The 22,106-nt window shown below is 40.7% G+C and overlaps 1 long non-coding RNA gene across 1 annotated transcript in view; it reads left to right on the plus strand.

Annotated features, from left to right (window-relative positions):
* The first annotated feature begins 632 nt into the window (after positions 1-632).
* LOC135579479 (uncharacterized) overlaps positions 633-22,106 on the plus strand; it is a 59,179-nt gene continuing 37,705 nt past the window's right edge. The window contains exon 1 of the long non-coding RNA XR_010472627.1: positions 633-828. This is a non-coding gene — a long non-coding RNA (uncharacterized LOC135579479). The remainder of the gene's footprint in view (positions 829-22,106) is intronic.

Below are 22,106 nucleotides of genomic sequence, written 5' to 3' on the forward strand. Positions count from 1 at the left end.
ATCAATTCTAGGAAAACTATCAGGACTATTTTGAGTAAAAAACCAAACCAAAACAGAACAAAAATACAACACACCAAACCTCAAAGCAGGATTTCATGGTAAATAGAAAATAGAAAGCTATAAAATGCTGTAGAAATACAGATTCTGGAATACTGTATTGAAATGTATGGTTCTATTATCTGTTACATGTAATTTCTGTTTATATTTAATCTTGATTTATATTTAACAAAATGAACAATTAGAACATAGCAACAGTAAGAGTCAGCAATTACCCTATGAGAAGATGGTTAAAGATTGGCTAGTTCAAAAAGATTTCAGAAACTCAACAGTTTAAAGTGGCAAACACAACCTGTGTGTTTGGATATATTAATTGACTTGCTGAATGATTATAAATATCCAGCATGACATTGACACAAGAAAAAGATAAAGCCAGTATTGACAGGAGATGATTACTTGAGACCAGGAATAGCATCAGCTTTCATTACTGAGCTGGTACCCTGGCCCAACCAAGCATTGGGGTTGCAGATGCAAAAAATGATAGTGCTGTGGCAATAGCCCTTCATACATTTATTGCAAAGATTATGCACTTTATTTCTCTGTAAACTCTTCATCTTCAGCAGCAGGGAAGAAGAGGCAGTCCTCCCAGGCCCACTCTTGTAGATGACCCCAGCTGACTGCAATGTTGTCATAATGAGTGAGTGAGCTCACAAGAAGCAGCCCTGGGGGAGGCTGCTCAGTGAGCAGGTTAGTCTGCTGGCCTGGGGAGGTGTTTCAGCATCTCCTGAAGAGAGAGGAGGCTCTTTGGCTCTTGGATGGAAGACAGCACATGTGAGTTTGGTTGCATGGCAACTTTTTTTGCTTCTAACCTTCCTGAAAGACAAGTGCTAGTAAATGAGGGGCTCTATATTGGTATGTTGTTTGTTTCCAAGCTTGGTTAGGGAAGATGTATCAATACTGATGAGGAGTGTAGTGTAACCTGTAGGAAGGCTTGAGTAATACAAAAATAGGTGCAAAAGTGTGAAACTTAGGAAAAAAACCCTTTCATCTAAGGTTGTAGTGAATGTGATTAGTCTTTGGGCTTTTCTAGCTTGGACTTAAGTTTACTTGATAAATCTCTCACTGTTTCTAGAGTATTTGGTAAATGCTTGTTTCCTTAAAATTTTCTTTATCCAAGAATTGTAGTAGTTTGAAATAGTTTGAGATTAATTGAATGTGTAAAGTGACCTATGAGTGGTAACTGAAGTCTCCTTTAGAGAGTTGAAGATGATTTCTTAAAATGCAGAAGTAAAAATTAAAAAAGCCTTGATACCCTCCGAGGTATTTCCAAGCCACTTGGAAAACAGTTTGATACTTCTCTGTGTAAATCTAGATTATTTTTATAGATGGAGGAAACTGTAAAAGGATTGACTGCTCTGCAGTTCTGCTACAGTTAAAGCTGTGGCTTTATTTTCATTTGAAGCCTAACTTCACTGTTCTTGGTATATATGTCTCAGTTTAAGCAGTGTCCTGACTGATGTGCCTCAGCTGGAATGGGTGTGATAAATAAGATGGATAGATACGGAATTCCTGAGTTATAGTTACGGAAAGGAATTTTATCAGTCAACTCCGAAGCATGTCACTTGTAAAACTATGTATACAAGGTTATCTGGTGGAGATGTTGATACCTCTATGAAGTGCATTGCTATGGGATGGTGGTGTGGAGGAGGAATGGTTTTTATTTGCACAGGTTGTTACAGCACAGTGCTTCTCAGGAGCCAGCTTGGGTCTGGCTGCAGCTGACCACAAATGAACTGTGTCTGCACTTGCCTGAGGAGAGCTGGAAGTTGAGGGCAGAGGGAGAGAAACCCTGCATGACCAGAGGGAAGGGCAGCTTCTAGATTTTGCCTCCTCTCTGACAATGCTGTAAAGGCAGTCTGCTAGCCATACCATTTCAATGAGGGCTGAAACCTTGAAAAGGAGGGAGTTAAAAAACAACTAGTTTTATAGCGTCTCTTTCAATTTGCAGACTGCACAGGTGACATCTTGGTTTAAAATTTCAAAGTAAATAGCACTACTGAGTAGACTAACTTCCAGATCCAACAATCATCATGCAAGCTTTTCTTAGCGCCTTATTCCAAGCTGTGTCCATTACTCTTCCCTCTCTTCCCATGACAGCTTCCTCTTAGCAGGTTAAAGAGTAGCCTCAGTGTTGTGTTTTTTGCAGATCTGCAAAGTAAATAAACAGTGGTAGGCTAAGTTCCATTTCAGCTCTAACAGCAGTATATCAGCGTTTAGGATTGACAGGTTTCTGGTAAGCATTTGAATGGTAACAATTTATGTTTTTCCTGCTAGTAAGTACCCATCAGAAAGCTGTAATTGTTTCCTTGGGAAGTGGTGCTATGAGTCTTAAACCTGTACGTGTGTGCTGGGGCAGAGGAGAGAGCAAAGCTAACTGATACCATGTCTTGTGTGCAGCAATGTATGAGTTTCTCAAAGGAAAGCCACAGCTCAGTGAAAGGCCTTGGATCAGCAATTAAATGCCTGCAAAAGGGGTGGGGGGAGAGAGGGGACAGAGAGATGCTGAAACTGCAGAACATCCTTTACTGCCTGTAATTTATAAAAGTTCAAAGCTTTCTTTCATGAAAAGAGATGGCCAGCCACCATGACTCCTAGATCTGACAAATGTATAATGAGGCTCAAAAGACACAAAACTACTATATGACTTCAAACAAACCAAAAAAAAAAAAAAAATCAGATCAAGTAACAGAGAATGGGGAAAGATTTGCAGTTGCAATAAAGTGAGTTTATGAGGATACTCATAACTGGAAGGGGCATATTTCAAATGGACGATGGCAGGGTACTACACTGTAGTGTCCAATTTATTCATTGCAAGTGTTGTATAAGAAGTTGCTGAGACAAACATCTTTGTAAGAATCAAAGAGCACCTGCTAAGCTGGAGGTACTTGTACATCATATGGAGACCTTCTGCCAAGGCAGGTGAGAAGAAAAGCTCATAGTAAAGCAAAATTTGTTTCATAAGATTCCCCATGAGGATCAAGAAGAAATCCAGCCCCTCTATTTAGAGCCTTGTATAGCCATTCGTACTCTCTACATAAAACACAATGTGCTGACAGATGGATCAAGAGAAATGGAATATATTATAGCAGTGAATGAACTCACAGGCTAAGTATTGGATTTGATCTGATGAATGCAAGATCAGCTTTTAATGCAGATGAGAATACTCATTATACTGTGATTACCATTCTTCAGTATTTCAACATGCATATATCTGCACCCAGCTTAGGTCTGAAATAAATAATGAAGATTTGATGGGTTTTCAGGTCTTCTGCAAGGAGTGTCCATGTTTTATTTTTCAGGGGGGTCATCAGAGTCCTTCTACAAAGGGAGGGGAAAAAAAAAAATCAAGACATAAATGCCTTTATTCAGTTCAAGTCCATTCATTTTCTTCAATTCTTATTAAGCTTTTTTGGCACCCCCCAAGCAGTGAAACACTCCAAATGTATTCTGGTTTTTGTATGTTAATGGATGCAGTTTATGTTGGAAATTGCTTCACTATCAATTATGAGAGCCGACTTGAGCAAGAAGACAAAGGGATTGAATACCAAATAACTGTGTGACTAGGAAGGTGGAGAAGGCAGGGAGTGGGTGGGTGCAGCCTTTGAAAGGCAGTGAGCATTTAGATAAGCACATCAGAAGAGTTTTGTCTTTACGTTATTGAATGAGTCAGATTGTGTTTGCAGAGCACCAAGCTGTCCTGAGCTACCCCCGTGTCCTGGGTGCCCCCTCCCTTGGTGGCAGGAGGATGCTCAGCTCTGACAGTTGTAGGTGCTGCTGAGCTAGGCACTTCAAACCCCCTACACATGCTGGATCCCCTGTCTTGCTTTGAGGGGTGACAGTGACTCTAGCTGACATTAGCACCCTTGATGACATTAGAGTGGTTTATTTTTTTTCCCTCTGTAGGAAAACCACTTGGGCCTTGCTTCAGTAATTTATTTATTTGCACTCTCAAAAGATATTGCTTAACTCAGTCACATTCTCATGCCTAGAGATTGGTAGGTCTGGCGCAGATTGTCTTGACCTTGTGCAAAAAGCAGCACACATTGGTAGCGTGGGTGCCGTATTTTAAATACACTGCATCGTTGCAGTGACAGAGGTATATGCTGATGTGTGTTGTTAAGTTGCTATGGTATCTGAAAGCCACAGGCCATTAGTCAGGTGACAGTTTGAGCCTAGATACCATTGTGATTGATGCTCTAATAAATACCTGAGAGCAAAGGGTGGGGGAGAGACTGAAAGAGGGATGGACTGATGGAAATGATCTTATCCCAACAGTTGCCAAATACCCCTTATGGCCATAAAAACTAACAAGACTAAGAAATTAATTTGTATTCAGCTGAGGATTCAGCACTATAAAAAGAGGAACTAATAAAGTAGAAGCTCCTTATTTTTTATCTTAACATCAGTATATTAAGCAGATGATAAAATCTAATACAGAAGGACAGACGCCATCCTTCTGCATATGCAATGCTTTCAGAATACAAAGGGGCAGGCTTGTTTGAGGCTTAAGGTGTTAGATTGGAACTTTGGACTCAGCTTTTCCCTGCAGAGTTTTTATGTTGCTGTGGTTGAGGTAGTAAGAGTAAAAATGTCACTATTCACCATCATTAACCCGAGCAGTAGAAGACACTTAAGTTACTAAGGTAGAAGGAAAAAACAGTGTTTGTCTCTGTCGTCTGATGTTAATTGTCACCAGGCACTCAAGATGTCAGGTACCAGCAATGAAAGGACAGGGTTTCTGCTGACTTCCTCTGTTGTGGCGTGTCCTTGCTGGAAGGAAAATGCTTGGAGTCCAAGATGATTTCACAACAGCTTCTTCTTAAAACACTATAATTTCTTGACTCCTATTTTCTCGACAAGCCTGGGAGGGGAGACTTTTGAAATGGGTTTGCAAGAAAACAGTATGTTATTCCTCAGTTCATATGGTTAGTCTTGGGATGAAAATGGAGAATTTGGCCTGTCTTTCCCATATATAATGATAGGGAATTGAAGCTGCCTGCTATAAGCACCGAAGTTGAATGTTGTGAATACTTCACTGCCAAACTCAAGAGAAATGAATGACTGAGGCCAGGGTTGTGTTTGGAGAGAAGTTTGTTCTCCACTCGGGGAGAATAAACTCAGAGTTTATTCTTCACTCTGCCCTTCTTGGTTCACCTCTCCATGGGGCAGAGAAGATGTTTCTTATTCAATACAAAGTGCTCCTGGCAAAACTTGTCAGTGATTGACAGAAGGCAGGTATCATTGACATGTCATGTTGCAACAACTTTACATGTATACAAGGTGACTGCTGATGCTGTTTATCAAAGAGAAAATAGTCACTGTTTTGGTGTATTTTCCAAAATATGCAGTGTTAGTGATGGTTTGCTTGCTGTCATGGAACAACTGGGAATACCAGGAAGCCAAATAATCTGTCCCACTCTCATTTTTGTGTGTTGTTACTAGACCTGTGTTCAAGTGATTTGATTTGTTTCAGATGTTATATGGAAGAGGAATGTGAAAGGGCTCATATTTCTAAAACTGTTATTTTACAATATATAAAATAGAGTAATACATAATTCATAACACTGCACTGGAACTTGTCTTTTAGCCATATATGTATATCCTGACTGATTTTTTTTTTTGAGTTGCTGCATATTTCTGTGAAAGTCATTGGTGTTCTGTATTTTGCAGCAAGAGCCTTTCATTAAGCTTTGTGGGGTTATTTTTCTGATCAATTCTACACTAAACTAAATGAAGTGTCATTCTCTAGCATGTCCACACACTACAGGCTCACTTATAAAATAGAGACATTTTTTCATCTAGTTTAGGTAGATCAGCCAAAAGGAAGGGATCTGGTCACCGCACTACAGATTTGTTTTTTCCCCAGACAGATGTATTCTTTTTCTCTTTCTCATCTAGTTTTCACGTAGACTGTAGTCTAGGTGGTTTTAGCTGATCCTGAAGACGTCTGCTTGAGTTTGTCAGCTGTATGTCACAATTGCTCTCAGCTTTGTCTCTGCTAGCTGTCTTAAGAAACAGATATTGTCCAGTTGCTGTCTCTGACTGCATCTTGGTCTTGTGCTTTTGCTCCTTCTGTGATAAATTGGCTGGATCAGGTAGGCTTCCCTGTGTACAGGCCTCTGACTAATTCAGCAGCAGTTAGTTACAGCAGGTTTGCCTGCTCAATGCTCTGCTCCTGTTGGAGCACCTGTGTCCCGCTGCTGGGGCTCTGTGCCCTTGCACGCTGGTGCTGGCTCTACCTCCTGCTTCCAGTGTGGCAACACCTCACAGGCACCTCTTCCCATCCAGACCAACTTTGTCACCTGCTGGGTGATTACCATCCCTGCTAATTCTAGCTCCACATTGTTTATGCATTCTCAGAAGTTATGTATTTTTCTTCTTCAGTGCCCAATTTTCTTTCTTTGGGTAAGTTCTTTTCAGCAAAAACCTTCCCTCAGTTTAACTGTATTTCTCCAGGTGTCTTCAGATAATCTGCATTTCAGATTAGTAGTGTTAGAAGTTGTATTCTACTGTGTCCAGGTAGCTTCTGCCAATTTTTAAAATGGAATATGTCTATCTCATCTTTGGCCAAGGTCAGTATGTTGTGACTCTTGAGACTCTTAGTAGACTGTAATTTAGATCCTACTGCAGATCACCCAGAACTTTCTAATCTGAAACTGGCTGCATGCAAAAGGGTCTTTGAGAGGAGCTTTGAGCATGGTGCCTAGGGGGATAGAGTGCTAATCCTTCCACAAACAGACAACTGTGTATAATATTCTGTAATTAGTTAGTGTTACTAGTCATAAAAACAGTTGGTAGAGGGATTGCATCTTCTGTGATAGACATGCACATGCTTCTACTCCTACAAAGAGGAAAGACAGAGAGCCAGTTCAAAAGCAGCTTTCCAATAACTTTCATTAGAAATTGTGCTATTGCTTTTCTTTGAGTGTGGTTATGGAGGTCTACGCTTTCTCTAGCACTTGTTTGCTTGAGGAGAGCAGAGGATCTGTGAAGAATATGTGTCACAGGTGTTTTGTCTCTTGACTCAGTGCTCTGGGCAAGGACTGCAGCTGTTGTTCTCCTTCATGCCCAAATTTCATGGAAGCCATTATTGTGTGTTTTATTTTGAAGCATCTGTTTCGTTTGTGGTGTGGTGGGTATTTTTGTGTGGTGGTGTCTTGTTTTTGTTTTGTTGGGTTTTTTTGTTGGTTGGTTGGAGGTTTTTTGGGTTCTTTGTTTTCTTTCCTGATTATGACTGAGCATTGGGTGCCCAAGACTGGCAGATTCCCTCCAAAGGAGAAACCACTTAGTTAATCCCCTCAGAAGTCAGGTTGATATGGTGCCTTCTGTGGTCTCCACAGGTATCTCATGGCCTCAGGGCATAGGGAGACATGTGTCCTGTCCTGTGGATGCTCTTGGGCAGTCTCAGCATGGAGGGTGATGGCTACTTATCCACATGTGTTATCACACATAGGCACACAGGAGATCTGTGAAAGTCCTAAAGACAGACTTCTGGCCCTAGATCTGTGGGGTTTTTTGTTTTGTTTTTTCTTCTTTCATTTGTACACAAATGTCCTTTGGTAAGTCCTACATTGCTCTTCACAGAAGGCCACAAGGTTTTGCACGCTGCACATGCCCCAAAGCTGAGCCAAGTTGCTGTAAACAGGCACCAGCAACATCTGAAGGCTCAGAGAATAAATGGGATACCTGGGCTTGCCCAGATGTGGCTGTGCCTAGGCCATGCAAGATATATTCAAGGGACATATGCTGTGGATGTAGAGCAGGTGGGGTACCCACACTGGGAAAGTCCTCAGGCTCAGGTTCACATTAACATACATGCAGCCAAAATAGTCTATTTTCCAGGGTGAGATTCCTGGAAATACTTACAAGAGGGTTCTTTATTGTGAAATGTGAAATTTTGGAATCTTCGTTCTACTGCATAAAATCCAGAGGAGGATAAATGCAGAAGCAACTGTATCTTAATTTGAAATTTAATTTTAGCTGAATATTGGCTTGGTTCCTCACAGACTTGCCAGAAAAATTGCTGGGTAATTTTTTTTTATCTCAAAAGGACCAGCCAAGCCCACACTGAACTTGTCTCATGTAAGGGAAAAACGCTGCTGATCAAAGGGCAAATTTGAATATGATTTTTCTTCTTACGGTTGAGTGGCATTAATTGTGTAGACTATAGTTATGGGTAAAATGAAAAATGTATAGACCTAAGTTTGTTCTTAGTAGATAATTTGCCTTGAATTGTAAAATTATCATATGGGTTTCACTTTGCTTTCTGGTGACTACATGTCAGTATGAAATAGCACTGTGGCAGGAGGAGTTGGCCACAAAGGAGACTACTACAAGGAGTCCCCCAAATCAGTTTTACTCTGCCTCCTTAGCCAACAAAATTTCATGTTCTCTACATGCCCTGCCAGAGGCTGGTGAATTGGAGAACCCATATGCAAACTGAGATGATTTCAAGCTTTGTACTAGATGAAGACCCTGTATTTAGGCAGTGTTATGCACTTCCACAGAGCACCTGCTATTCCTCCTTGCGTTTCTACTAATTTTCCTTTCGTGTGTGTACTAAATCTGGTTTTACATCTGTAAGTACGTGTAGCTGTGCTGAATGAACTGGCATGATTTGTACAGCACTTCTCCTTTTGCTAAGCAATGGCTTTGTGTCCCTGAATTTCAACCACTATCAGTGGGATTTTTAGACTATAAACATGGAAATATTTATGGAAATATCCATACGTGGAATGGGCAGAAAACATGAACTATTAATATTTTGGTTGTGGTAGTTGGAGAAATAGTTCACTTTTTCTCAGCCTTGCAGCAGTCTGGGATTTTCCATGCATATAATCCATTGTCAAGGTTATTGACACAATCATCTTAATCAGGTAACAAGTGTTATAGAATAAATTAATATGTCATGAACTGCTATAATTTTAAGTAACTTGTTGCTTAATTTGTATCTGTTGGCCTCTAAGATACTGTCAGTTTTTAAAGGTTGCAAGGAGCTTTGGCTTATATATTTCAGCTCTAAACATGCATTCCTGGAGCCATTTCCATGACTAGGAACTAAAGCAGTAGATATATAATTGCTTTTTTTTTTTCTGTGCTTGTTAATTGCAACCTGTTGCAATTGTACTATAACTTTGCTCTTTTTAGAGTAGTACAGACTATGATGAAGGGACTTGTTAGCTCTGGATTTAAGTTCCTCTAAAGACAGGATGCTCAAGTTGGCACTGCCACCTGTTTTAAAACTGAAATCCACCAGTAGCCAATACTGAGTAAGGTGGCCTAAACAAAGATTAAATGCATGTTTGTTCTTCATCTTGTCCTACAAATTGGGTAAGCTTGTGCAGATTGAGGGGAAACAAATGTGCTTTCTGCTGTTTTGTGTGCCTAGTGCTGTTTTACAGCTCAAAAAAGATAGCTTAATTGAGACTGTCTGTGCATGGAATTCCCCATGTTTAGCATTTTGCCAGCTTTCAGGAAAGGACTATAGTTTCTTGCCAGATCAAGCATCATAGCAGAATATCAGCTTCTCCGAACATGAGCTGTATCATGTTTTCTTGGCCTCCACAGTTGAAAAAAAAAAAGTGTATGCTCCCTGGCATTTTGACTGTTGCTATCACAATTGCTTTGCTTATGAGGACTGGCTTTTACTAGGTCTAGGTGGTGAGTTGCATTCTCTGTAATGAGCAAGACTGTAAAATCTCTGCCAACCACAAGTACTGTCAGCAATGCCTGTAATCCACTGGCTCTACACATGGTGTGTCTCATGTTGTCACAATCACAGCAGACTTTCCATGGCAGTCTAAATTACCCTGGTGGACTGGACACTGAAGCAGATGAGCTGGGCTTGTGTGACTCATTTTGGCAACTGAGGTGTAGAAGAGGTAACTGTCAGAAATATCACAATGAATCTTGCAGTGGGAACAAACAGCATCTTCAGTCAGCATGGGTACATCTGGTAGCATGCTTCTAGAAGGAAAAGGCTATCTACCAAAATTAAACACATTTTTAAATTCTTTATTTTATAGCAAGTAATAGCTTTTCAGTGGTAGGAAGGAATCTGTACCCTGTTGATGCTGGTGAGAGAAAAACTAAACAACCAACTACAATTTGCAAGCCACACTTTGCTACCATGGTGTCATCTCCGGTCAAGGCATTATGCAGGCTGAGGACCTCATTGTGCTGTTCTGCTTCTGTCCCATCACCAGGTAGACTTGCTGGTGACCTAGGCTGTGGGACTCCTGATAAAACACCACTCATTGAGGTTACTTACACACAGCATCAGTGTGCTCTGAATCTTGTTCTTCAAGGTGATTTAAACAGCTGTGAACTGCAAGTGTGATTGATTGCGTATGGCTGTGCAGTAGCATATGAGGAGGCATGCTCGACTAGGCACTTTGGGATGCTATAGGTAAGGTGTTTGGGCTGGTTTGTCATGCTCATGCGGCTGGTAGGTCTGTCTTTGTTCTGTTTACTTACATAAGATATTCCAACTCTGTAGATAAAACTGCAGGAAACAGCCACTGAAACCAATGGATCATTTGCAGAGTATGATGCAGAATAAAGCAACAGGGTGTTATAATGTATTTCATGCCAGGTTTTTGCCACCAGTATGTATGTTGAACACCCCTGTATTCCATTAATGGACTTACTGGGGTTGATGGATATGCCTAAAACTTGAGAGTTTTGATGTATTCCTAAGCTGCACTCCAGCCCTTTTAGGCTGTGTCCTCAACATGGGCTGGCTGTCTTTTTGCCTTCCTGCTGGAGTATATCTGTCTTGCAGCCTGGAAATATCCCCTGCTGAGAATGGTCTTGAAGGGCTGTTGTTGGCATGGGTAAATATGACAGAAAAAAAGCCTTTTTATTTTTGTATACTCCATTCCTCAAAGCCTAAAGTTTGAATCTGCAATTTCAACCCAGCTGGCTTTCATGCTTTTCTATAAGATAGGTTTGCCAAAATACCAACAATAGTCTCAACTGTTTGTTGGTTTGGCACAGCTGTGTTCACAGCGGTCTCTGCAAAACAACTGCAATATTTAGAAAAATGCACAAGAAACTCAAGACCGTTAATTGTTAAATATTTTTGCACAAGGCATGACATTGAAAAGATTTTGCTCTGCTTTTCTGTTTAGCAACTGTGGGAATTTCCAGTCTTAAGTGACAGTTTCTCTTATTGCTGTGTTAAAAATCATTTCATAAGTCAGCAGAAACAGTCAGAAATCCTATTTTAGTAGTTTTAACAATAGCAAAATGCTTTTGGTCAGTCTTACAGTTTCATAAAAACTACAAAGGACTGTTTCTTATTGCAAAACTGCTTGTTCATTCAAGTGGAAAGCAGCCTGGTTCTGTTTAGCCAAACTGGACTTGCATCTAAAGGGAAAAAGAACAAATCCCACATAGTGGGGATCCTCACACCCAGCCAAAATATGTTTGCCCCCAATACTTCCTCTTCTTGACCCTATTGTTGTCCTCTTGGAAGCCCCAGGCCTCTCATCTGGGAATTGTTTGAATTGTATCCCTAGTCATTTCAGCCTCATTGAAACAAAGCGCGGATTGATCTCTTCCAAGCTCAGGGGGCTGTGAGCTCTCTCTTCCAAAGTGTTGTAGAGCACCTCGTAAGCTGGAGCCTCGGGAAGCCCTGCAACACTGCTGCTTATGTACAGAGACATCAAAGGCAGGAGTGAAACGAATATCTAGATAGGCACTGAAGGAAGTCCTGCTGTGACCACTGGCCTCTGGAAGGTTTTCAGCCTCCAGAAGGAAGAGATGGTGCTTATAAAGGTGTGAAATTACTGCCTGCCCTGCTTTGTGCTGTTTGTCTTGGATCTGGCATGTTTTTCAGTGAGGCTTCAGCAAGTGATAAGACACATTCATTTTAAATTTAGCTGCAGTCGGTACTAGGTCTTATTTTTCAACATATTACCACAATGTCCACAGCCAATAGACTAATCTGTTATGTGGCAATCTAACAGTTGCTCCAGTTTTGTTTCAGTTGATTGGTTCTCTCTATGCTGAGTGAAGCCATGCTGGATTACTCCTGCCAAGTGAGATGCTGCACTACATTGGGGTGATTTCTCATCTTGAAGGTTCTTTTCACTATATATCGTGTTTCCACTCTGTCCTTCAAGTAGTCATCTTGCTTTTGACAGCCTCTTTAGTCTTTTGGCTACTGATGCCAAGCTATGCTGAGTGTCCTCTCCCATGCAAATAGGGGAAATGTCATTATTTTCCTAGGCACAGCTCAGTCTGGCTAATTAGGCCTAATCCATAGACTAGAGGATGACTGTTAATTGGTCATTTCTCATCAGTGTCTGCCAGGGGAGGACTCAGTAATGGTATGAGCTATAATCAGGTTCTTATCCTGGGTTTTGGGTTTTCTCCTGTAACCACTACAACAGACTGGAACAGAATGACAAGTTATTTCAAAGATAAATATTTTAAACACACAGAAAGGTCAGTTGAAGGAATTTGACTGAACTGCAAGCTACCACTTCAGGGAATAGAGAGAAAATTACCTCCTTTGCTATGGAGACTGTGCTGAAATATTGCCAAGCCTTGAAATATTCAGATGATTGGTCAGCTGCCAAGAACTTCTTATTTATGAAATGCCTAGTATATACAAGCTTATAGAGCTATTACAGGTCTTAATGAACTACAATAGAGAATTTTGCTTCACAAAAGGCGGAGGAAGCGGCTTGTCCTACCAGATTCTTTGTTTTGGTTCAGTTCTGTAAACACGGGTCTAGAGAATCAAGTGCCTTTATTTGGTTTGAGTGACTGGCAAACTTGTGTTCATGTGCACGGAAAGGTATTTATCTGCGACTTAGGAAAGCTGTCTGCCACATAACTAATTAGACCACTTCATTAGGTTTTGCCTGGGCTCCCATGCAACTGGAGCCATCCTTGTTTAAGGCCATTCTTTGCTCAATTTTGGATCTGTGATTAGTGTAGCCCCTGTCTTCTGCCAGTTCCCAACCCCAGCTCTGCTGTTTTTGCAGTCTTTGTCGGATGTGCAGAGCACTTGATTAGATGGAGAAGCATGCCCTGCTGCTCTGTCTCTCGCTTCTGGTTTATTCAGCTAAGTAGCTTACTGCTTTACTAGTAATTGCAAAGCAGGCACTGCTAATAAGCTACTTGCTTTCCAGAAACCAGGCTCTGCTCCAAGTGTTACCATTCACATACTTTGTCATCGCCAGAGCTAAAAGGCTGCTTTTATTGCTGATATTTCAGACACCTTTGATTTGTTTCTCTTGAAGCATTCAGAATTTAACCTTGTATTTTTCAGCATGAAGTTATGAAAACTGCAGGTTGCCCCCTAGTCAGATGTTCCAACCATTCAAGCCTCACTATGAGAAGTCCTTGTCTGAATTTCTGTCATTTTTCTGGACACTGAGTTAATTCTGAAAAAAAGAAGCAGCCAGAAAGCTGTGTGACATCTCTAGTTGGAGACCTGAAGGTTTTTCTGAGAGAAAGACCAAATGGCAGGTTGAGGCTTCCAGGGGCCGAAGGTTACTTTTACCAAAACACATCAGATGGGGCACAGTTTTTTCTTCCTCTTTCTTTGAGAAAACAGTCAGGACTCTTCAGTTTCTCATACTTTTGATATACGTCACTATAATTTCTCATTTCACAAGAATTAAATGTTGTTCTTGGCATGCCACATGAATTTGTCTGCAAGGCTCCTAGCAAAATCGAGTATGAAACAATGCTACTCTTCATGTAACTTAATAGTTTCTAGGATAATCCTTGCCAAAAGGTTGGAAAAGAAATATAAAAAAAAATTTAATAAGAATTTATTGAACTGTGTAAGAGGGAAAAAATACCTTCAGAATGAGATTATACCAGAATGTGCACAAGGTGGTTTCACCAAAAGAACATCAATTTGTAAGCATCAAATTAATAGAAAAAACTTGGCTTGATGAAAATGCTGTGGAAATACTTCAGTGAACTTTGCCATGAGCCTTGTGTGTTGTACGTTTACTGTGTAATGTCCATTTTAATGATATGTCAGAGGCTAAAATCTGGTTTATTATATAATTTTAAATATATAGTGCTAACGTATCACTGACTCTATCAGTGAAGCAATTGGCTACTCTGGCTTCTAGTAGTGAAAATACTGTGCAGGAGTGCAATTCCAGTTTCTTAAGTAGGGATGATTTTTGCATTTGCTAACTGTCCTGAATAATACTTGTCAAAAATTATTCGGAGTAGGTCTTAAACCTTTAGGACTTCAGCTTAGGCTGTCTGTCACCACAGCTTTCTGAATTTGTGTGGTAAAGCTACAGCAGATGTCCTTCTGACATACAAAAGGGTTAGCATTGTGCCTTTTTTTTTTTTTTGGCTAGTTCTTCAACACTTCTCCTTTGAAGGTAGCAACTTAGACTGTTTTGAAGTCTCTACTTTCACAGCTGCCTGGCCTGATGCTAATTTTGGATCAGAACAGTCCGAGGCGCCAGTGCCGTCTTGTCCCCCGGCCCCGGGCTGGGGCTGTGCGGGGACATTAGCCGGGCTCCAGCTGACCCCTAGTGGTGGCTGCGGCCGGAGACAACCCGGGGAGAGGTGAGTGCCCGGGGGCGCTCGGAGCCGGGAGAGGTTTTGGAGGTGGTGGTTCCTGCCGCCGGCAAAGGAGCTGCCTGGAGATGACCCAGGTCCCAAGCTGAGCTGCGGGTTTGGGTGCGAAGCAGCCCCAGTAAAGGCGGTTCTTCGTCCTCCTGGTGTGCCCCTTCCTTGCTTACACAAAGAGCCTCTGTGGTTTCGAGGGAAACCAAACGTTTTTTAGGAGATGCACTCAGGGGCCAGGAAGAAAAGAAATGAAGTGTGGAGGGGAGTAATCCCACTTCTGCAACTTTTTTTCTTTGGCAGATATAGTTCAGTAAATACCCTCTAGCAGACCTTTGAAACACAACTTTTTTCTTTTTAATCTTCAAGATAATTACTCTCTGTTCTAAAAATCTCTGTTTCTGAGGATATGTCTATTTAAAGTCATGCTGCCAAGAGGAAAAAGCTAATTCAAAACCTTTTAATGTAACTCCAGTTGATAGGCTTGTGTGAAAATTATGTAGCCACAAAAAAGCAGTGTAAAGTATCTGTGTGCGGTGTTGATGCTTCGGGCTGGTACTGTCCTGGGAAGGTATAAGATGGCTGTGAAGCCAAATTTCAGATCCAAGCAAAACTGAAAAATCAGAACTTCTCTCTGGCATCTGGGCAGTACTATGAAGTCAGCTGTATTTAATTGCACACTGTAGTTATCTGTAACCGGGACAACCATCCACAACAATAATAAATGCTTCCATTTAGGGCTTCTGGAGCAAATTAAGCCTCTATGTTAAAGTTATAGGGTAAGACCTTTGACGGCGATGGGGTGGGGAAAGTCAGTTCTCAATCTGTGGAGAAAGCAGCCACCTTCTGTAGTTGGGGAGAGCTGGTATAAAGCTCATATTTCTCATTTGAGGAGATTAGTTTGTTCTGCCACACACACACACACAGGGCTCCTGAGGACTTCAACTGGAGTTACCTGCACATAAAAGAGGGTGACTAATGTGGCCAAGGATTTAAATATTTAAGTCTCTTTAACGTAATCACCATTAATTTTTATGGATTAAGGAATTCTCAGTGTTAATGCAGCCACGGAGGCTTTTGAACTTCTGTTTTGCTAATTGGTGGATAGAAAATAATTCCTTTTGTATGTCCAGATAACTGTGGACTGTTGGCAAATTAAGGAATTAAAGTAAAATCTCTGCTTAAGGCATTATTTACTGGTGTCCCTTGATAAATGTGTAGTAAGCATTGAAGAATTAAGAAAGAAAAAAAAAAAAAAAAAAACCAAAACAAACCTCAAAATGTTTGATAGTCATTAAATGTGAACATTATCAATCCATCTAAGCAAACAACATGGAAAGGGATGTTGTCAGTGATGAACCTGCACTCTGTCCTGAAAATAATAATTGTTTAGAGCAGTCAATCAAAAGGATGCAGAGAATAAAAGAAAAATTCATTGAGGTTACAGTCCTATAGCAACAGAAGAAAACACTGAAGAAAACAGAGTTAAAGGATGGCCTGACAAGTGCTTCAAGAAGCCATTTTAGGATTTGCCTCATCTGGAAGATTCTCCTGGCCAAAAACTGGGATGAAGGCTCCTGTTCACGTTGCACAAAATGATGTAAAATGGTGTGCAGAGTATAGGGAGGGCTATTCCGGGGCAGCTGCAGTCCTAGGGGAAAATGGAAAACACTACATACATACATACATACATACATATATATATATATATATATATGTTCCTAGAAGCAATGTCCTGCTGGTTGGGAGTTCCTCTATTTCTTGAAGTGCTGGTATTTAGGGAGCAAAAAAGAGGCTGGCCTTGCACATCCACACTGCAATCAGAGATATGAGCAATGCAGTACACAGACCTTTTTCAAAAAGGTGCTGCAACACTTTATTGTGCCCTGAGCCCAGCCTGTTATGGAAAAGCTTCAAATACTGTGCTTAAAGGGAAACATGATGTTGTTTAATAACATCTGAGGAGTGCAAGCAGTGGAAATGTTCACAGGCCCCTCTCCATCCTGTGTAATTCAATTAAGTTCTTAGATGGTGAATTAGGAAATAATGTCTGAATTTACTCTGCCCTATCATTGCTGTGTTATTTGCTGTTGCTGCTGCCAACAGCAGCATGAAACAAATGCTGAAACAGCAGCTGGCAATCTCTCAAATACATATGTTTTTATCTGTTTAAAAATAGTGACTGGGAATTAATGCTTTCCAGGATCAGAAAGGTCCTCTTTCTGGGGTTTGTTTAAGATAGTACATTTTTGTTGTAACCACACATTCTTCTGCTTTTTTGCCTCTCCAGTTAGATCCTTCTGGCCCATGTGTCTTGTTTACTGAAACAAATTTCATAGACGACTTAGGGAAACATTTGTGTCCTACTTTTTAATGCATTCATTTGGGATGAAAGCCATTTCTGCCCAGAAATTCTGTGGGCTAATTGATGCTTAAAGCTCTCCTTAATAGGAAATACAGCCATGCACTGGCATTGAGTAAACCCTGCTGCATAGTGCTGACCATACTGTTCAGTCCAGGGTTATGGCTGCATGGATCCTGCTGTCCCTTCCTTCTAAATAATACATTTTTTGTTGTGATGTTTTTGCCTGCCTATGCAACTACTGAAAACTGTGGTTTTCTGGATGTCAAAATCTCATTAATTCATTCAATGGTTGTAAATATGCGTAACAAATATTCCTATTGGTTTTCCTCTGGTACCTAGGGAATGTAAGGGGTGGGGATAATCAAGTTCAGTACAACAAATGCAAACAAATTGGAGATCTACCTGAAGTTATTCATGACAGACTGGACCCAGGAGCTAGACATGTTTTGCAGTTGCATGTGGATTATTAACACAATTATGAATTTAATTTAGCTTTTTTTTTTCATCTGCTTTTCTGTAATGAAGAATTGTGATTTAAGCTTTCTTTTAATTTTATGGCATAGGCTGCTGTGTGGAAATAAGGAAAATAACAATGTGGTTTGACTTAACCTATTAAGCAATGGCACAATTCACTATCACAAATAAACATATACACCAGGGATGTTTCCTCTGTCTACTCTCAGCACCTACGTACACCAACACCCTTTTCCAGTTCTTTTGATGATGGGTTTTCAACACTTCAGCAAAACAAGGGAAAAAACTAATCTATAAGAGCATGGAATATCTTAAACAAAAATGAAACAAAACAAAAAAAAAATCATTAAACACTTGTTATTTACCTCAATTGAATGACAATCATTAGTTGGGTAGAGCATTTTATCAGGTATTTAATTTTGGTTGTGGGTGTTGCAGTTACAAACACTATGCTGCTGGATTTGCAATGGAAGCAGTAAATGAACATGGGCTCAGAGCAATTAACAGGATTTTGCTCACTTGATTGAAGCATCTCTGCTAGACGTAACGTGTGTGTAGTTGTTCCTGTAACTCCAGTTGCAGCTGGGAACTTGTCAACAGCAGATGCTGGGTAGATGCGTAGGTCTGTTTTCTGGTAGATATTTGAGCCCATCCAGACCATTCTTCTTCTGTTTCTGACTGATCTCAGAGCCTACTGAAAGGCTTGTTCTTTAATCCTTGTGAGCCTAAGGCCCTGGAAGATGACCTTTGCTGGATTTAGCAGCCAGCAGTTCACAAGACTGTTCCTTCCAACTGTCCAAAGGGACTGAGGTGTCCCTGTCCTGCTGACTGCAGGGTGCAAGGGCTTCTCTGCTTCCCTGCACCCAGCAGGTCAGAAGGTCCCCACACCTCTATGGGATTATAGCTGTAGCAAAAGGGGCACAGTGTGGAGGGCAACCGGATTCCACTAAATTGCCAATGCAATGTCTACTTCCATTTCTGCAAGGAAATTGCCTATTTCTGATTTTTTGGGGGACAGGGAAAATTCTACTTAAAGGTTCCACAATAAATTCTGCTTGCCATGTTTTAAGAATTTTCTTCTATCTCCTTGTGAAATGGCTTTTCTTCAGCCATTCCTAGAACTTATTTCAGAAATTCCTGTGTAGTCAAGTCAATGCTCAAGCACTAAACATTGCAATGACCAGGCATGTAGCTTTATTAATATTTAGAAAGGAGCTTTAATTTTGTCATGGTATTTTTTTCAAACACAATTCTGGCCTGCAGTTCAACTCAATGAAGTCAGACAAAAAATTTTAAAGAGGTTAGCAAATTGGTTTCCATTGTCTTTAGCTTCAGAGTGGACAAAAAGCTAATACTGCATCAACAGCAAACTGGCACAATCTCCCTCCTAATGCAGTGCTCTTTCAGTGTGTCTCATCAACATTCAGTCTCAAATATTATGAATATTTTTTATAGACTTTTTCCCCAAAATGTGGAATCTGAAAGAGTATTATTGCTTATCCAAGCAACAGTTGAACTTTCCCTAAACTACTCCAAATAACATTGTAAATGAACCTCCAGGAAAATAATTTTTTTACATTGAGAAGTGTGAATAACCTGAATGGAATTTGGAGAAAGGCCATGGGAATCATCAGAAAGGCTGGAAAGACTTATCAAGCCAGATTATTATGGTTTAGAGGAACGATAACCAAGGAAAGACATGACTGTTACACAGTGGAAGGAGATAAAGGCTGAGGAAATGGGTTGCTTATTGTGGGAGGCCTAAGTCAAGGAAACAATGATCTTAAGTTATAGTAGTGGTAGTTGTAGTGGTAGTAGTACAAAGAAAGGTGAGGTGGAAATATCTGGGTACCCAGGAAAAGAAAAATTAGCGTTATAATAGGGAGGGGGAAACAGAGATATTGGTCTTCAAGAGCTTTTCTCTGTAGAGGTGTTATGCATATTTTTTTCTTCCTTGAGGATTAAAATATGCAGTGTTTAAGAACAGAAGCAAAATGTGTATAAAATGAAACCTGCCCACATGAATGGATTCTGTAGAAAGAAATTAAATTCTCAGCAAGACTCAAATGTCTGTGCTTGTGTGGGTTTGCCACAGTGGGAAGTCTGGTAGTGAGATCAAAATTCTTGAAGCTGTGCAAACATACAGGAAAAACTGAAAGCATATATCCAGTAACTGAAATTCTCTGAGGTTTTAGAACGGCTCCCAAAGGGAAGAAAAATATATAAGTAACTGAACTGGATTCACTGTGGGGAGCTTGCTTTTCATATTCCTCTTCCTTGCCCTGGAGAAGCAATTTACAGCAACTATGTGCAATATCAAGACCTATGGGATAGAAACAGTCTGGCAAACCTTGTTTGATCCCATGTTTTAAAAATCCTAGGTATAGATAGCTGCAAGGAGGTGAAAACTGAGGTATCATAAGTGTGAGTAATACCTGAATGTATCTTTGTTGCTAGAAAGATCTCATGTATGTGCCAGTACTTTCATAATTCTACAGAATTAAGAATCATTGTTTAGGTGACACAGGTGTGCAAGTAGGCACACACATAGCTAATTAATCTGTTAAATAATTTATAGTGTGATCAATCTCTACAATAACTAACTTGCATAGATATTCTTTTCTCTTCAGAAAACAGGTCTATCTGCCCTGTCTTTAGAGTTTTTCCTAATACTGACTTATTTTCCCAAAGAAAGATTCTGCGGTCTCTATACCAAGAGGTCATTATCTCTTTAACCTTCTGTTCCAACAAGTATTTCTGTTCCCAACATGTGGCAATCCCCCACAGGTTGACCCCTGTGGGCAGCACTGCAGCCAAACGCTTGTTACACAAATGGGTTTAACTCTGCAAGCAGTTATAGACATACAGTATTTCTGTGAATCTTGCCTGTTTGCTCAAATACAGGTTTGAAAGTTCATCTTTTTAGTGATTCAGAATTTTAAAGAGCTGATCAAGAAAATCAATGCTTGGCAGTGAGAGTGTGATAGGAGTTGTCCATATAAAAACTCAGATGGAAGCTTAATTATCTGTAAGATTAGAGTCCCCAAAGAGAAAACCATGTTGAGGTCATTTCCACAGCTTCACTCCAAAGATGACCCTGGGACCAACAGAGTGGCTTAAGCTGTTTGCCAGTTCTTATTCAGTATAACACATGTGGGATTGAATATTACAGCTTCACTTGGTGCAATAATACCTGGGGATGAAGATGAATTAAGGATGTATGTCTGGCATTTTTGTTTGACTGTTCTTTCCAGGAGTTACAGCTCAACCGCAAAAGCCTCGCTTGTATCTGAAACTTGGCAAATGAATTCTGAATCGCACGGAAATTAGTTAATGTAAACTCCTAAGACTAGAATTATTTGGCAATTTCTAGCCCTCTGGCCATCCACTAAATAATTACATAAACAAAACCCAAAACACAGCAGTTCCAGCTGTTCATTTGTACTCGGTTGGGGGGGAAAGGATTTGCTATTTCAAATGAAATTAGAGGAATTTTTCTTTTGAAAGTAGGAAGCGAGTTTACTATAACTGCTCATTTTCATTCAAACAGAGCTTATTAGTGTTGGAACACTTGTTCCAGCAGGCTGTAGCTGCAGCAGCACAGGTTCAAATGCAGTTAAGCCTGTAGTTCTGGATCCAGACTGTGATCAAAGCAGCACAGAACCATTCCCAAAGCAGGGCTGAACTTGGCTGTGTGTGTCACTGCAGCCCTGACACACACCCAGGAGTATGAACCAGCCCCACCACCACACTGCCATGTTGTGATTTACGGTGGAAATGCAAAAGTGTTATCTTACAGTGCAGTTGAAGGGAGTGAGGGCTTCAAACTACAGTTGTCTGAGCTTTTTGTCACCAAAATGAATCACAAGGTTGTCTTTTGCATTTTGTTGCTGCAGTTAGTCATCGTTTGTGCTCCAGCTCCGTCAGCAAGACATGATAAATCTAAACATGTAAACAAGCTACACTAAATTTCCACCTCTAGAGTGTTTTTCTAGTTCTTGGCACTTTTATTAACACCTTTTCTACCATCCACTTCTTTACTATCTTCACTTTCTAATATCTATTCTTTGCCCCAGTGGAAATTGTTTGCTTTGCCATGCAAATCTCCCTTGACTCAACCTTAACCTATGTTATGTCTTTCTGTCAAAACTGAATCTGTCAGTAAACAGCCTGGGCTTCTATTCTGGCTTAGAAATGGAGTGAGCAGATGATCTGAAGTGGGGTTTGACTTAGGGTTTGGGTCAATATGACTGATCCTTGCTCGCACATAGGAAACAGCAGCCTCCCTGGGGAGCAGCACTGGCTTGAAGTACCTGTGCTGGGGTGGCTGATGTCTGCTGTGGCTCTGGCTTTTCTCTGACGCTCTTTAGGCTATGGTAACATTAGCCAGTAGCCCAGACCCTGAGAAGCAGGTCTGTGGAGTGAGAAGATGGTGCTAAGGAGTGGGTGGTCCCACTGTAGCCCTCCTGGGGTTTTACCAGGCTGATGTCCCATGAGCTGAAGGCCTGTTTGCAGATGGGGGCATCCTGAAACCCACCTTTGGTTTTGTCATTGGCTTTTGAGGCTACCTTGAAGGGAGGGGACCCTTTCTGCTTCCAATATCTTCTTGCTTCGTAGGTTACTTTTGCTCTGGGGAAAAATGAATGTTTCC

The sequence above is a fragment of the Columba livia genome, chromosome 4, assembly GCF_036013475.1.
Source record: "Columba livia isolate bColLiv1 breed racing homer chromosome 4, bColLiv1.pat.W.v2, whole genome shotgun sequence".
NCBI lineage: Eukaryota > Metazoa > Chordata > Aves > Columbiformes > Columbidae > Columba > Columba livia.